General features: G+C 37.1%; 1 protein-coding gene across 1 annotated transcript in view; it reads right to left on the reverse strand.

Annotated features, from left to right (window-relative positions):
- Positions 1-6,000, reverse strand: part of Pias2 (protein inhibitor of activated STAT 2) — a 48,322-nt gene that overhangs the window by 38,899 nt on the left and 3,423 nt on the right.

The raw sequence follows: 6,000 nt of genomic DNA on the forward strand, positions 1-6,000 counted from the left end.
ATTGTATGAAACTGTATTCATCTACAATTCTGAGTATAGTTATCCAAATGAGCTTAATTTTAAATAATAATTCAGTATTCTAAAACATGAACTATACTATGATATCAGAATATAATAAAACCAGCCAGGCAGTGGTGGCGCACGCCTGTAATCCCAGCACTCTGGGAGGCAGAGGCAGGCAGATTTCTGAGTTCAAGGCCAGCCTGGTCTACAGAGTGAGTTCCAGGACAGCCAGGACTACACAGAGAAACCCTGTCTCAAAAAAACCAAAAAAAAAAAATTAAAAAATTAAAAAAAAAAACAAAAAAAACGTTCAAGATGACAATTTACTCTGGACTATATCATGAGTGTCAGAAACATTCCCTCACAGCAGTGCCATTCATGAAATTCAAGTTTTCTGGGGACAGGAAAGATGGCTCAGGGGCTAACAGCACTGGCAGCTCTTCCAGAGGACCCAGATTCTATAACCAATACCCACATGGCAGTTCGCCACTGTCTGTAACTCCAGTTCCAGGAGTTCTGACATCTTCACACAGATACACAAGCAAAACACCAACATATATAAAATAAATAACAATAAAGAAAAATTTTAAAATGCATGTTCTTAGCATGTTTGATATTTTAGTGCTTTTTTTTTTGTTTGTCTGTTTTGGGTTTTTGTTTGTTTGTTTTTTTCGAGACAGGGTTTCTCTGTATAACCCTGGATGTCCTGGAACTTACTCTGTAGACCAGGCTGGCCTCGAACACAGAAATCCACCTGCCTCTGCCTCCCAGAGTGCTGGGATTACAGGCATGTGCCACCACTTCCCGGCTTGATATTTTAGTGCTTTATATTTAAGAAGTCAGAGCATACAAAAGTCCAATAATTTCAAAACTTTAGGTAAATCTGGTAAGTAGTAATTATTGCTTATGAGATAACCTAGTTATAAAGAATTATCTGGTAAAGTTATCCTGCTAAACTATATTATTAAAAGCTAAAGTATATTGAAAACATCACGAAGAACTCTAACACACTAATACTGATTACAGGAATGTAATCTTAGCTCTCTGAGGCAAGGGTGAGGCAAAGGCAGCCTGGACTGTATAGTAAGCTTAATGCTTCAGAGATCTTGTCTCAAAAATAAGAACCTGCTGACAGACAGGAAGGTAAAGTAGACCATAAAGTACTGCAACATCATCTAAGAGCAAGCAAAAGTAACTCCCTTATGTTATTGCTACAATTATCAAGATCATGAACAAGATGATAGATAGCTAAATGTCTAATATCAAAAAGCCCTTTGTCAGTCACATCAAATCAAGAAAGCTATTAACTCCTTGAGTAAAAAGCATGGGCACTTAATTGCAGAATGATGCTTCATAGAAATATAATACTAATTCATATTTCTCAGACTATCTGTAAAATGCGAAAAAAGAGGGGCTGTTTAAGATGAAGATCTACACATGAAGTAGTTTTACATTACATGACAATTATGGGACACAGAACAGAGTAAGTTTCTCCCATCCTTGCTCTTGCTTGTCCTTTCCTCCCTTCCCCTGGTCCGGCTTCCTCTTTCCTGTCAATGACTAAGTTCACCTATGACAGTGTAACTATCTAGCATAGTAGCCCATACTGTGAGATTACAAGAGATCACACAGTGGCTGGGCTGTCTACAAGACAAGCACTAGAAGGACTAGCACAAGACCCTAGACCTAATCTTTAGCACAAACCAAGCAACCAAGTGAATAAACAGTGTTTTCAATCTTATTTAACAGCTTGAGTACTGTGTTTCTCTAGCCATAAATCTGAAAATATCTAACATAAGTACAGAGTGCCCCAAAGAACAAAGAAAAGAGCTGGAGAGATGGCTCAGCAGTTAAGAACACTGACTGCTCTTCCAGAGATCCTGAGTTCAAATCCCAGCACCCACATGATGGCTCGCAGCCATCTGTAATGAGATTGGATGCTCTCTTCTGGTGTGACTGAAGAAAAAAATGAGAAAGTAAAAATGAGCACACACACACAAAATAGAATTGACATAAAACTTCTAAATCTTCCTCAAAACTTTTCTCTACTTCTTATGACAGTTAACACATGTGAAAGCTTTCTGAAAACAAAATATACAGATAAATTTTTAGTTCTGGTAATCTGCATTTAAGTCCTTGGGAGGGAAGACGGGAGGCGGGGAGGGAGGGAGAGAGGGAAGGAGGGAAAAAAGAAAATGAAGAGTCTGAAAAGACGGTTCAGGAGTTAAGAGGGCTTTATGTTCCTACAGAGGATCAAAGTTAAACTTTTAACACCTACATCAGATGGCTAACAACCAACCATCTGTAACTCCAGCTCCAAAAAGTCCAGCATCTGACTTTAAGGATACCAACATGCACTCAAAAAAAATTAAAATCTGGGCCAGGAATAACAGTACACATTTTCAGTTGCAGCACTCAGGAGGCAGAAGCAGGCAGATCTCTGTAAGTTCAAGGCAGGCCTGGAAAACACAGTGCTACCAAGTCAGCCAGGGCCACATAGTAAGACCCTGTCTCAAAATAATTAAGTAAAATATTTCAAGGAAAAAAAGCTATAGTCTTATACATACATATCGCCACCTACTTGATAATTACTCTGGCTTGGTAAAATATTTAGGTAAAAAGTTGGCATTTTAACATGCCTTGTTAAATATTCTTCATAAAAATTCGGTCTGTTAAGCCCTCCCCTCCATCCTCTGGAAGTATTATACTGACCTTGTAGTAAGCTGGCTTGTATTTTGGTCAAGATTCCTCTCTACAAGTTGTACTCAGGTTGGAAGTGGTTTGTAAAGATGTAATAACTAGTACTGCAGGCTGGAGAGATCTCTTCCCAGTTAAATTTCCAGTACCTAAACAGAAGCTCACAACCATCTATAACTCCAATTCCAGGGGACTCAATGGTTTTTTTCCCCCTCGACCATGAACAATAGGCATGCATGTGGTACAAAAACATGAAGACAAGCACTTATAGACATAAATTAAACTTTTTAAAAATGTAAACTTGATAGGTATAGATTTGTGGCTCAGTTTAGCCAGCCTGATAATTCATAAAGTTAGCACTGAGTGAACTAATTGATTACAGGCATCATCTAAGACTGTGCTTGGTTTCCATCCCCATCAATTACTGCAATGCCATCAACGAATACTCTCCTTTTATTCCTTATTACTTTGTATCTCTAATCAAAAAGTAAATGGGAGCTAGGGAATAGAGGTTGGGAAGTCCTCCGAAAATTCAAAAATTAAAAAAGTATAAAGTAACCTAATTCAAAACTGGGCAAACAATTTGTCAAAACTTTTCTCGAAACAATATACATAATGGCTAATGATCATATGAAAAAGCAATCAATATAATTCGTAATTAGAGAACTCCAAGGAAAACTCCAGTTCAATATTATTTTATACCCACTGGGTTGGCTACTATCCAAAACAAAGCACTACCCCCAAAACCAGAACATTTTGGCATAGGTGTGGAAAAATTCTTATGCAAAGCTGTGTACTGTTCATAGCAATATACAATACTGCAGCTATTGTGGTAAACAATATGGTAGTTACTTAAATACTTAAAAACAATCACTATATGATCCAACAATTTTACCACTGATAAAGAAATATTTACATTTATGTACACAGAAGTATTATTCAAAATGGCTAAAATGTGAAAGCAACCAATTGTCTAAAGACAGACACGGACAAGCAAAAGGCAGAAATACATACTAATTTTCAGTTTTAAGAAGAGGAAAGAAATGATATGTACTATGCCAAGACAAGTATGGAGGATACTATGTTAACTGTGAAACAAGCCAAATAGCAAAAAAGCTGTATTCTGTGATTTTATTTCCATGAGGTACTTAGCAGAGTCAATATCAGAGAGAGAAAGTACCACTGTAGTTGCCAGAAGCTAGGGGAGAAGAAATGGGGAATTATAGTTTTATGGGCTCAGTTTCAGTTTTACAAGATGAAAGGAAACAGAGATAGACTGGTGATGGGAGTCTGTAGACAGTTTGATGCTACATGCACTTTATGACAGCAAAAATGAAATTGGAGGAAAATAAAAATATTTCTTAAAATACAAGGGGATGTTAAAGCTTACATTTTTTATAAAAATGTACAAAAGTTCATTTATATACAACTGTTAACAGGAGAAATAAAGCCATTTTATATTATCAAACTAGTCCAATTTTGATTGTTTGGTTAATATCCAACAGTCATATTAATAATCACCACTGCAAAAGTTAACTGAAGAGGTCAGAGAACTGAGATTTCTTATATTTGAAAAATAGTGAATTAAGCAGAGTTACAGAAGAGGAAGCTAACTACAGTCTACCTACCAGAAGTCCTTTCCTTCACTTCAGTGTTCTCTGTCTTCCACATCGAGTCTGTTGCCTAAAACCTTCTCCCTGTCCCTGCTGCCATCCTAACTGGCATTGCTCTGCTACTGTCTATTTTCTCTGCCAACTGCCCTTGAGAACAAGTGTGGAGTTAATCATTGTCAGCATCCCTTCGCTTCCATCTCTATTCCTCTGCTAGTGTGTCCCTCGTCTGAGTAAGCCAGCTCTAAATTCTATTCTGCACATCCTCCATTAACAATGGCCTTGGCTCTTTTCCTAGCAAACCTATACTTCTTCTCTATTCAGCTCTTCACTATTTGGTCTTAAAATTATGCACTACAATTTTAACTTCTTTTTTTAATTTAAAGATTTATTTTTTTTAATTTATTTATGTGAGTACACTGTAACTGTCTTCAGACACACTAGAAGAGGGCATCAGATCTTATTACAGATGTTTGTGAGCCACCATGTGGTTGCTGGGACTTGAACTCAGGACCTCTGGAAGAGCAGTCAGTGCTCTCAACAGCTGAGCCATCTCTCCAGCCCCAATTTCAACTTCTTGATTAATTAGAGCTCTCTCTTTTCTTGACATAAATTCCAATAATCCCAAGTATACATATTTGACATCCAGGCTCCCGCAAGTCTAAGAAAGCTTAATTTGGTTCCTCATTAATTAGGCTGATGTAACATCTGAGCACAATTTATAGTTCTTAATCATAACCACACTCGCAAGTGCTACTCCCTGCTCCCTTTCAGTTCTAGGGCCTCACAATTCAGTTTAGTTTAGTTCTAGGCCTCACAGATGCTAGAGAAGGCCTTGAACCCTGACCTACCAGTCCAGCAGGACCCTGCCCCAGTTTTCCCACCCTCTCTGAAGTGTCCTGCTATATACCCTCGGCTGACTATGAAGTTTCCATACTTCTGCCTCTGCCTCCCACATTATAGATATGTATGCTATGCCCAGCTTCCTTTCTCTTTTTTCCTATTAAAAACACTTGAACTACATTAACACACTCCCCACATGGCCACCTCCAAATTAATACTCACTTATTATCTGATTTAATTAAATTGTTTGTTTGAATCTATTCAATAACTTAAAACAGTTTACTGTAACAGAAATAATTTGAATCAGCCTATCACTTTATACCAGTCTGATCATACTCAGGAACTTACAGAGTATATCCTAATACAAAGCACTTAAGAATATGAAAAGAATGAACACTATTAACTGTTATCATTGAGATTAGCCAGGATTATAAAACCAGTAATACAATTTTCATGAGGATGCAGGCAAAACAATACAATCATATGCTAAGGGATATAAATTGGTGCAAAGCTGTCAAACTTCACTGAATATCAAAATATTAAATATTCATGTTCTTTATTCTAACTTTTCGGCTAGGCATTTATCTTTCAAAAATATGTGCAGTTCTTCAAAAATACAAGTAGAGATGTTCACAGATGACATGTATCTAGGACTGTAGGAATGGTGCCTGACATTTGATAGAACAAAATATTCTAAGTGAGTAAAAATTGAAAAGGTATACAAGAATACTGGTATAGTGCCAAGGTAACAGACCAACTATATAATCACTTCTAAAAGACACATAATTCACTTCCAAAGAACACTAAGACTATCCTAGTGAGACTCTCTTTAGAGGACAGTATTCAC

This window comes from Apodemus sylvaticus, chromosome 13 (genome assembly GCF_947179515.1).
Source record: "Apodemus sylvaticus chromosome 13, mApoSyl1.1, whole genome shotgun sequence".
Lineage (NCBI taxonomy): Eukaryota > Metazoa > Chordata > Mammalia > Rodentia > Muridae > Apodemus > Apodemus sylvaticus.